At 34.0% G+C, this 12,495-nt stretch overlaps 1 protein-coding gene and 1 non-coding gene across 2 annotated transcripts in view; one reads left to right on the forward strand and one right to left on the reverse strand.

The window, feature by feature from the left end:
* Positions 1 to 12,495, reverse strand: part of LOC116038066 (NACHT, LRR and PYD domains-containing protein 3-like) — a 1,733,742-nt gene that overhangs the window by 1,259,525 nt on the left and 461,722 nt on the right. The window lies entirely within an intron of this gene.
* Positions 11,480 to 11,552, forward strand: trnav-aac. The gene has a single exon. It is a non-coding gene; the product is annotated as a tRNA-Val (tRNA).

Here is a 12,495-nt window from a genome sequence, read left to right on the forward strand (position 1 = left end):
ACAGGACGTACAGGACAAAAGACCACCTACCGTAGACATCGGGAGACAGACCACCTGCATGCTACCTACCTGACGACATAGACTATCTGCATGACATACAGGAGACATAGACCTCCTGCACTGCCATAGACATGAGACATAAGACCAGCTGCCTGAATAGGGTTATCGGACGACAAAGACCACCTACAGGACATACAGGAGGACATAGACCTCCGGCACACATACAGGCGACATAGACCAGCTACAGACATACAGTAGACCGAGCCCACTCTACGAGGACCTACAGGACACAACGCCACCTACAACTGACCGGAGACAGAATGCACGGGGCACCTACAGGTACCTACAGGACACAAAGACACCTATCAGACTCGTACATGAGACATGACTCAGCGCTACAGACTCCAGACACATAGACCACTAGTACATTACATACGGGAGACACCTCGACCACCTGCAGGACATACAGAGACGAGACCACCTACTGGCATACAGGAGACACAGACCACCTACAGACCTCCATGACACAAAGCCACTCTACAGGACGTACGGAGTCATAGACTCACACTACAGACCTACAGGACACAAGCCACCTACACGACATCAGGAGACATAGACCACCTCCGGACGTACGGAGATCATAGACACCTACAGGACATAACGGGAGACGTAGACCACCTGCAGACATACAGAGAACATAGAACACCTATCTAGACATACAGGAGACATATACCACCTACAGGACCTCCAGGGACATAGACCACCTCTCTAGGACGTACAGGAGAGCATAGCCACCTACAGGACTAGACAGACACAAAGACCACCTACAGGACGTACTAGGAGACTAGTACCACCTACAGACCTACAGGCACAAAGAACCACCTCCAGGATGTACAGGAGACGAGACCCCTACCGGCTGTCAGGACACAAGACCACTCACGGATCATACAGAGACAAAGCGACCACCTGCTGACCTACAGGAGACATAGACCTACCTACCGGTCGACAGGACCACCAAACCACCCTACATGACCCGATACGGATACAAAGAACCACCGGCATGACCTACCGGAGATCGAAAGCGACCACCTCAATGAACAGACGGACACAAAGACCACCTACAGGACATAAGGAGACATAGACCACCTGCAGACGTCCAGGACACAAAGACCACTCACAGGCCTACGGTGACATAGAACGATCGGCAGGACATACAGGAGACATAGACCACCTGCAGGACTAAAAGAGACATAGACACCTGCAGACATCAGGAGACATAGACCACCTGCAGGACATACAGGACAAGACAGGGTTCATACGCATTTTAACCCTCTTTTTCATGACTTTTGCTACAATTTCCATGACTATGTATGTCCGTGTAATGTCAGTCGACACATTAGACAATAAGAATATTGTTTTCAAATCTGTTTGAAAGGTGACCCTCAAGGTTTAACAATAAAATAATGATATTTATGTGGTTCATAGTGGGATTCGTAATATCGCGCGCCCCGAATAGACGTTGAGTGTAGGACGACGTGAAATACATTTTTTCAACCTGTGTTTTGAGTACGATCACATATTATGTATGCGGTGTTAACAGCAGTCCTGACTGTTTCCAAACTTGTAGGGTCCTTTTTATTGTTTCCAAAACGTCCCGGCCTTGAGTATGTGTCAAGTCCATAACTATGCCAGTGTGTTCAAAACCTGCAAAGACCACTGCAGACGTACGAGAGAAAAAGCACCTACAGGACATACGGTGAGAGTTGTGTTTGCAAACTGTAATTTAAAAAGATGCATAATCATCATAATAAGTTATACAGATGTTGAGGTTAATGATGGATTCTAAACATTTGAACATAGTGTTTTGAAATGTTTGCCAGTCACAGCGGTGGTTGAGGGACTCTCTCTTGGGGCCTCTCAGCTAGACGGTGAGCTGTGGCGCTGGTCTGGGGGAACAGCATGGCAACAGTCGGAGATCCACTGGTCGAGATCCGTGCTTTACGAGGACTTACACACGCAAGAGGCTTGCTCTGATGTTATATCTTTTACGACAGCGTCTGTACAAGATGTCAAATACAGAACTGAACACCACACCACGTGCAGAAAATGGCACATTTCGTTGCAAAAGTGAGGGCTGTGCATGACAAAACGCAGGGAGTCAACAAAGAGGTAAATATGACGACAGAAGTGAAGAAGATACAATCAGTGGAGATAAGACGTTAAATTTATAAAATATCTTAACTAATGTGGCTTTGTCTGATTCTGTGTTGGAGGCAGCAAAGCATTCTGGCATAGAAAATGGAGTTTAAGTCTTTGGTGAAATATTCATGATAACATTCAAGATTCAGAAACAGCCGTCTGTCTGTCTGTCTGTCTGTCTGTCTGTCTGTCTGTCTGTCTGTCTGTCTCTCTACCTGCCTGCCTGCCTGCTATCTGTCTCTCTACCTGCCTGCCTACCTGCCTGTCTGCCTGTCTAACTGTCTGTCTGTCTCTCTACCTGCCTGCCTGCCTAACTGCATGTCTGCCTGCCTGCCTGCTATCTGTCTCTCTGTCTGTCTGTCTATCTCTCTGTCTGCCTGCTTGCCTGCCTGTCTGTCTGTCTGTCTGTATACCTGTCTGTCTGTCTCTTTGTCTGTCTGTATGCCTGTCTGTCTGTCTCTTTGTCTGTCTGTATGCCTCTCTGTCTGTCTGTCTGCCTGTCTGTCTGTCTGTCTGTCTGCCTGCTTGCCTGCTTGCCTGCTTGCCTGCTTGCCTGCCTGTCTGTCTGTCTTCCTGTCTGCCTGTCTGTCTGCCTGTCTCACCCTCAGGCAGCAGCCTGCAGCTGCCTCTCTATCCACTCCACATACTTCCCGACCCGGGTGTAGACTCCGTAAACCCTCTGGCTGCCGCACTCCTCCGGCCCAGCCCAGGACACCAGCCCAAACACCGCCCACCCCGGTTGACCCGTCCTGCATCACAAACGCACCCCGCTGTCCCCCAGACAAGTGTCCCGCCCGCCCTGGAAGAAGCCGGCGCAGAACATGTTGTCTGTGATGTTGTAGCTGCCGGAGCGTGAGGCATAGCTCGCCAAACACTCGTCCTGAGAAACCACCGGCAGCTTGACGTACTGCAGGAGGTCAGAGGTCAGCACGGAGGGGTCGGAGGGTGAGGCATTCAGGTTCAGGTTGGAGATTCCCCAACCGGCGACTACACCCAGAGAGTTTGGCAGGGGAGAGGGGGGGTCGCCCTGGAGACGAAAGAGAGAGAGCGAGAGAGAGAGAGACAGAGAGAGAGAGAGAAAGGAAAGAGAGAGCAAGAGACAAAGACAAAGAGAGAGAGAGAGAGAGAGTGAGAGAGACAAGAAGTGGACAAACAAGATATTACAGTCACATTTCTACAACCCAATGCCAGAAAAAAGTCATAAAAAAGTGATAATTTGAAATTTCGGTTGTAAAGTAACAAGAAACAAACACAAGTCAATAACAGGTTAGATTCTAAGGCGCTCTGGATAATGTGGACATCGATCCCACTACCTCTCCCATGCTAAGTAAGCGCTCTACCATTTGAGCTAATTCCCCTATAGGTAAAATGGATTAAAAGTCATGAAAAGTCATAGTTTAGTATGTCGACAACAATCATAGTATAGTATGTCAAAAAGTCATAGAAAGTCATAGTATAGTATGTTGAAAGAAGTCATAGTATAGCATGTCGAAAGAAGTCATAGTATAGTAAAGCAACAAGAAACAAACACAAGTCAAAAACAGGGAGGATCCTAAGGTCCTCTGGAGAATGTAGGTATCGAACCCTCTATCTCTCGCATGCTAAGCAAGCACTCACACATTTGAGCTTATTCCCTTATGGGAGACATGGATTAAAAATTATAGTCTAACATGTTCAACAAAAGTCATAGTATAGTTGTCGAAAAAGTCATAATAAATCATAGCATAGTATGTTGAAAAAGGTCAAAAAGTCATAGTATAGTATGTCAAAAAAAGTCATAAAAAGAAATAGTATAGTCTGTCAAAAAAAGTCATAAAAAGTCACAGTATAGTATTTTGAAAGAAGTCATAAAAAAGTGGTAATTTGAAATTTCGGTTGTAAAGCAACAAGAAACAAACAAGTTAAAAAACAGGGAAAATTGTAAGGTCCTCTGGAGAATGTGGGCATCGATCCCACTACCTCTTGCATGCTAAGCAAGCACTCTACCATTCGGGATAATTCCCCTATGGGAAACATGGATTAAAAGTCATAAAAATTGATAGTATAGTTTGTTGAAAAAAGTTATTAAAAAAGTCATAGTATAGTTTGTTGAAAAAAGTTAAAAAAAAGTCATAGTATAGTAAGTCGAAAAAGTCATAGTATAGTTTGTCGAAAAAAGTTATTAAAAAAGTCATAGTATAGTATGTTGAAAAAGTCATAAAAAGACATAGTATAGTATGTCATAACAATTCATAGTATAGTTTGTCGAAAAAAGTGATTAAAAAAGTCATAGTATAGTATGTCGAAAAAAGTCATAGTATAGTTTGTCGAAAAAAGGTTATTTAAAAAGTCATAGTATAGTATGTCAAAAAAAGCTATAAAAAGAATAGTATAGTATGTCATAACAATTCATAGTATAGTTTGTCGAAAACAGTTAAAAAAGTAATAGTATATTTTGTCGAAAAAAGTTGAAAAAGTCATAGTATACTTTGTCGAACAGTTATTAAAAAAGTCATAGTATAGTATGTTGAAAAAAGTTTAAAAAGTCATAGTATAGTATGTCGAAAAAAGTTTTTAAAAAAGTGATAGTATAGTATGTTGAAAAAAGTCATAAAAAGACATTGTATAGTATGTCAAAAAAAGTCATAGTATAGTTTGACGAAAAAGGTTACTAAAAAAGTCATAGTATAGTATGTTGCAAAAAGTCATAAAAAGACATAGTATAGTATGTTGAAAAAAGTCATAAAAAGACAGAGTATAGCATGTCAAAAAACTTCATAGTATAGTTTGTTGAAAAAAGTCATAAAAAGACAGAGTATAGCATGTCAAAAAACTTCATAGTATAGTTTGTTGAAAAAAGTCATAGTATAGTCTGTCAAAAAAAGTCATAAAAAGTCATAGTATAGTATTTCGAAAGAAGTCATAAAAAAGTGGTAATTTGAAATTTCGGTTGTAAAGCAACAAGAAACAAACAAGTTAAAAAACAGGGAAAATCCTAAGGTCCTCTGGAGAATGTGGGCATCGATCCCACTACCTCTTGCATGCTAAGCAAGCGCTCTACCATTCGGGATAATTCCCCTATGGGAAACATGGATTAAAAGTCATAAAAATTGATAGTATAGTTTGTTGAAAAAAGTTATTAAAAAAGTCATAGTATAGTTTGTTGAAAAAAGTAAAAAAAAAAGTCATAGTATAGTCTGTTGAAAAAGTCATAAAAAGACAGAGTATAGTAAGTCAAAAAAGTCATAGTATAGTTTGTCGAAAAAAGTTATTAAAAAAGTCATAGTATAGTATGTTGAAAAAGTCATAAAAAGACATAGTATAGTATGTCATAACAATTCATAGTATAGTTTGTCGAAAAAAGTTATTAAAAAAGTCATAGTATAGTATGTCGAAAAAAAGTCATAAAAAGACAGTATGGTATGTTGAAAAAAGTCAGAGTATAGTTAGTCGAAAAGAGTTTAAAAAGTACTAGTATAGTATGTTGAAAAAAGTCATAAAAAGACATAGTATAGCATGTCAAAAAACTTCATAGTATAGTTTGTTGAAAAAAGTCATAGTATAGTCAAAAAAAAGTCATAAAAAGTCATAGTATAGTATTTCGAAAGAAGTCATAAAAAAGTGATAATTTGAAATTTCGGTTGTAAAGCAACAAGAAACAAACAAGTTAAAAAACAGGGAATGTGGGCATTGATCCCACTACCTCTTGCACGCTAAGCAAGCGCTCTAACATTTGAGCTAATTCCCCTATGGGTCACTCGGATTAAAAGTCATAAAAATTGATAGTATAGTTTGTTGAAAAAAGTTATCAAAAAAAGTCATAGTATAGTTTGTTGAAAAAACTTTTAAAAAAAGTCATAGTATAGTATGTCGAAAAAAGTCATAAAAAGTCATAGTATAGTATGTCGAAAAAAGTCATAAAAAGTCAGAGTATAGTATTTTGAAAAAAGTCATAAAAAGACGTAGTATAGTATGTCATAACAATTCATAGTATAGTATATAAAATCCTAATGTCCTCTGGAGAATGTGGGTGTCAATCCCACTACCTCTCGCATGCTAGCGAGAGGTAGTGGGATTGACACCCAGATTTTCCAGAGGACATTAGGATTTTCCCTGTTTTTGACTTGTGTTTGTTTCTTGTTGCTTTACGACTGTAATTTCAAATTATCACTTTTTTATGACTTCTTTCGAAATAATATACTATGACTTTTTATGACTTTTTTGGACAGACTATACTATGATTTTGTTAAAAACTTTTTTTGACAGACTATACTATGACTTTTATCAACAAACTATACTATGATTTTTTTTGACATACTATACTATGTCTTTTTATGACTTTTTTCAACATACTATACTAAGACTTTTTATGACTTCTTTCGAAATACTATACTATGACTTTTTATGACTTTCTTTTGACACTCTATACTATGACTTTTTTCACCAAACTATACTATGAATTTTTTTTGACATACTATACTATGTTTTTTTATAACTTTTTTCAACAAACTATACTATGAATTTGTTCGACATACTATACTATGACTTTTTATGACTTTTTTCGGCAAACTATACTATGACTTTTTTTAATAACTTTTTTCAACAAACTATACTGTGACTTTTTTTAATAACTTTTTTCGGCAAACTATACTATGACTTTTTTCAACAAACTATACTATGAATTTTTTTGACATACTATACTATGTCTTTTTATGACTTTTTTCAACATACTATACTATGACTTTTTTTTAAACTTTTTTCGACAAACTATACTATGACTTTTTTAACGTTTTTCGACAAACTATACTATGACTTTTTTAACATACTATACTATGACTTTTTTTAGTAACTTTTTTCGACAAACTATAATGACTTTTTTCGACATACTACACTGTCTTTTTATGACTTTTTTCGACATACTATACTATGTCTTTTTATAACTTTTTTCAACAAACTATACTATGAATTTTTTTGAAAGACTATACTATGACTTTTTTAACTTTTTTCAACAAACCATACTATGACTTTTTTTTAATAACTTTTTTCAAAAAACTATACTATGAATTTTTATGACTTTTAATCCATGTTTCATGTAGGGGAATTAGCTCAAATGGTAGAGCGCTTGCTTCGCATGCGAGAGGTATTGGCATCGACGCCCACATTCTCCAGAGGAGGTTCGGGTTTTCCCAGTTTTTGACTTGTTTTTTTCTTGTTGCTTTACAACCGAAATTTCAAATTATCAGTTTTTTTTTTACTTCTTTCGAAATACTAGACTATGACTTTTTATGACTTTTTCTTGACATACTATACTTTGACTTTTTTCAACAAACTATATTATGAATTTTTTAATAACTTTTTTCGAAAAACTATACTATGACTTTTTTCGGCAAACTATACTGTGACTTTTTTTAATAACTTTTATCGGCAAACTATACTATGACTTTTTTAATAACTTTTTTCAACAAACTATACTATGAATTTTTATGACTTTTAATCCATCTTAGCTATAGGGGATTAGCTCAAATGGTAGAGCGCTTGTTTAACATGTAAGAGGTAGTGGGATCGATTCCCACATTCTCCAGAGGGCCTTAGGATCTTTCCTGTTTTTGACTTGTTTGTTTCTTGTTGCTTTACAACCGAAATTTCAAATAATCACTTTTTTTGACTTCTTTCGAAATACTATACTATGACTTTTTATGACTTTTTTCAACAAACTATACTATGAATTTTTTTGACATACTATACTGTCTTTTTATGACTTTTTTCAACATACTATACTATGACTTTTTTTTTAAACTTTTTTCGACAAACTATACTATGACTTTTTTAACCTTTTTTCGACAAACTATACTATGACTTTTTTAGTAACTTTTTTCGACAAACTATACTATGACTTTTTTCGACATACTATACTATGACTTTTTTAATAACTTTTTTCGACAAACTATACTATGAATTGTTCTGACATACTATACTATGTCTTTTTTATAACTTTTTTCAACAAACTATGCTATGATTTTTTTTGACAGACTATACTATGACTTTTTTAACTTTTTTCAACAAACTATACTATGACTTTTTTCGACATACTATACTATGACTTTTTTAATAACTTTTTTCGACATACTATACTATGTCTTTTTATAACTTTTTTCAACAAACTATACTATGATTTTTTTTGACAGACTATACTATGACTTTTTTAACTTTTTTCAACAATGCGAGAGGTAGTGGGATCAATGCCCACATTCTCCAGAGGAGGTTTGGCTTTTCCCTGTTTTTGACTTGTTTGTTTCTTGTTGCTTTACAACCGAAATTTAAAATAATCACTTTTTTTATGACTTCTTTCGAAATACTATACTATAACTTTTTATGACTTTTTTTTGACACTCTATACTATGACTTTTTTCAACAAACTATACTATGAATTTTTTTGACATACTATACTATGTCTTTTTTTACTTTTTTCAACATACTATACTATGACTTTTAAAAACTTTTTTCGACAAACTATACTATGACTTTTTTAACGTTTTTCGACAAACTATACTATGACTTTTTTAACATACTATACTATGACTTTTTTAGTAACTTTTTTCGACAAACTATACTATGACTTTTTTAATAACTTTTTTCGACAACCTATACTATGAATTGTTCTGACATACTATACTATGACTTTTTTAACTTTTTTCAACAAACTATACTATGAATTTTTATGACTTTTAATCCATGTTTCACATAGGGGAATTAGCTCAAATGGTAGAGCGCTTGCTTCGCATGCGAGAGGTAGTGGGATCGATGCCCACATTCTCCAGAGGAGGTTTGGCTTTTCCCTGTTTTTGACTTGTTTGTTTCTTGTTGCTTTACAACCGAAATTTCAAATAATCACTTTTTTTATGACTTCTTTCGAAATACTATACTATAACTTTTTATGACTTTTTTTTGACACTCTATACTATGACTTTTTTCAACAAACTATACTATGAATTTTTTTGACATACTATACTATGTCTTTTTTTACTTTTTTCAACATACTATACTATGACTTTTAAAAACTTTTTTCGACAAACTATACTATGACTTTTTTAACGTTTTTCGACAAACTATACTATGACTTTTTTAACATACTATACTATGACTTTTTTAGTAACTTTTTTCGACAAACTATACTATGACTTTTTTAATAACTTTTTTCGACAACCTATACTATGAATTGTTCTGACATACTATACTATGACTTTTTTAACTTTTTTCAACAAACTATACTATGAATTTTTATGACTTTTAATCCATGTTTCACATAGGGGAATTAGCTCAAATGGTAGAGCGCTTGCTTCGCATGCGAGAGGTAGTGGGATCGATGCCCACATTCTCCAGAGGAGGTTTGGCTTTTCCCTGTTTTTGACTTGTTTGTTTCTTGTTGCTTTACAACCGAAATTTCAAATAATCACTTTTTTTATGACTTCTTTCGAAATACTATACTATAACTTTTTATGACTTTTTTTTGACACTCTATACTATGACTTTTTCAACAAACTATACTATGAATTTTTTTGACATACTATACTATGTCTTTTTTTACTTTTTTCAACATACTATACTATGACTTTTGAAAACTTTTTTCGACAAACTATACTATGACTTTTTTAACGTTTTTTCGACAAACTATACTATGACTTTTGAAAACTTTTTTCGACAAACTATACTATGACTTTTTTAACATACTATACTATGACTTTTTTAGTAACTTTTTTCGACAAACTATACTATGACTTTTTAATAACTTTTTTCGACAACCTATACTATGAATTGTTCTGACATACTATACTATGTCTTTTTATAACTTTTTTCAACAAACTATACTATGAATTTTTTGACAGACTATACTATGACTTTTTTAACTTTTTTCAACAAACCATACTATGACTTTTTTTAATAACTTTTTTCAACAAACTATACTATGAATTTTTTTGACAGACTATACTATGACTTTTTTAACTTTTTTCAACAAACCATACTATGACTTTTTACCATACTATGACTTTTTTTATAACTTTTTCAACAAACTATACTATGAATTTTTATGACTTTTAATCCATGCTTCACATAGGGGAATTAGCTCAAATGGTAGAGCGCTTGCTTCGCATGCGAGAGGTAGTGGGATCGATGCCCACATTCTCCAGAGGAGGTTTGGCTTTTCCCTGTTTTTGACTTGTTTGTTTCTTGTTGCATTACAACCGAAATTTCAAATTATCAGTTTTTTTTTGACTTCTTTCGAAATACTAGACTATGACTTTTTATGACTTTTTCTTGACATACTATACTATGACTTTTTTCAACAAACTATACTATGAATTTTTTTGACTTACTATGCTCTGAATTTTTGACTTTTTTGAACATACTATACTAGGACTTTTTTAATAACTTTTTTCGACAAACTATACTATGACTTTTTTTCGACATACTATACTATGACTTTTTTAGTAACTTTTTTCGACAAACTATACTATGACTTTTTTTAACATACTATACTATGACTTTTTTTTAAACTTTTTTCGACAAACTATACTATGACTTTTTTAACGTTTTTCGACAAACTATACTATGACTTTTTTAACATACTATACTATGACTTTTTTTAGTAACTTTTTTCGACAAACTATAATGACTTTTTTCGACATACTACACTGTCTTTTTATGACTTTTTTCGACATACTATACTATGTCTTTTTATAACTTTTTCAACAAACTATACTATGAATTTTTTGAAAGACTATACTATGACTTTTTAACTTTTTCAACAAACCATACTATGACTTTTTTTAATAACTTTTTTCAAAAAACTATACTATGAATTTTATGACTTTTAATCCATGTTTCATGTAGGGGAATTAGCTCAAATGGTAGAGCGCTTGCTTCGCATGCGAGAGGTATTGGCATCGACGCCCACATTCTCCAGAGGAGGTTCGGGTTTTCCCAGTTTTTGACTTGTTTTTTTCTTGTTGCTTTACAACCGAAATTTCAAATTATCAGTTTTTTTTTTACTTCTTTCGAAATACTAGACTATGACTTTTTATGACTTTTCTTGACATACTATACTTTGACTTTTTTCAACAAACTATATTATGAATTTTTTAATAACTTTTTTCGAAAAACTATACTATGACTTTTTTCGGCAAACTATACTGTGACTTTTTTTAATAACTTTTATCGGCAAACTATACTATGACTTTTTTAATAACTTTTTTCAACAAACTATACTATGAATTTTTATGACTTTTAATCCATCTTAGCTATAGGGGAATTAGCTCAAATGGTAGAGCGCTTGTTTAACATGTAAGAGGTAGTGGGATCGATTCCCACATTCTCCAGAGGGCCTTAGGATCTTTCCTGTTTTTGACTTGTTTGTTTCTTGTTGCTTTACAACCGAAATTTCAAATAATCACTTTTTTGACTTCTTTCGAAATACTATACTATGACTTTTATGACTTTTTTTCAACAAACTATACTATGAATTTTTTTGACATACTATACTGTCTTTTTATGACTTTTTTCAACATACTATACTATGACTTTTTTTTTAAACTTTTTTCGACAAACTATACTATGACTTTTTTAACCTTTTTTCGACAAACTATACTATGACTTTTTTAGTAACTTTTTTCGACAAACTATACTATGACTTTTTTCGACATACTATACTATGACTTTTTTATAACTTTTTCGACAAACTATACTATGAATTTTTCTGACATACTATACTATGTCTTTTTTACTTTTTCAACATACTATACTATGATTTTGAAAAACTTTTTTTCGACAAACTATACTATGACTTTTTAACGTTTTTCGACAAACTATACTATGACTTTTTTAACATACTATACTATGACTTTTTAGTAACTTTTTCGACAAACTATACTATGACTTTTTTAATAACTTTTTCGACAACCTATACTATGAATGTTCTGACATACTATACTATGACTTTTTTAACTTTTTCAACAAACTATACTATGAATTTTTTATGACTTTTAATCCTGTTTCACATAGGGGAATTAGCTCAAATGGTAGAGCGCTTGCTTCGCATGCGAGAGGTAGTGGGATCGATGCCCACATTCTCCAGAGGAGGTTTGGCTTTTCCCTGTTTTTGACTTGTTTGTTTCTTGTTGCTTTACAACCGAAATTTCAAATAATCACTTTTTTTATGACTTCTTTCGAAATACTATACTATAACTTTTATGACTTTTTTTGACACTCTATACTATGACTTTTTTCAACAAACTATACTATGAATTTTTTTGACATACTATA

Source organism: Sander lucioperca, chromosome 5, assembly GCF_008315115.2.
Source record: "Sander lucioperca isolate FBNREF2018 chromosome 5, SLUC_FBN_1.2, whole genome shotgun sequence".
In the NCBI taxonomy this organism is placed as follows: Eukaryota; Metazoa; Chordata; class Actinopteri; order Perciformes; family Percidae; genus Sander; species Sander lucioperca.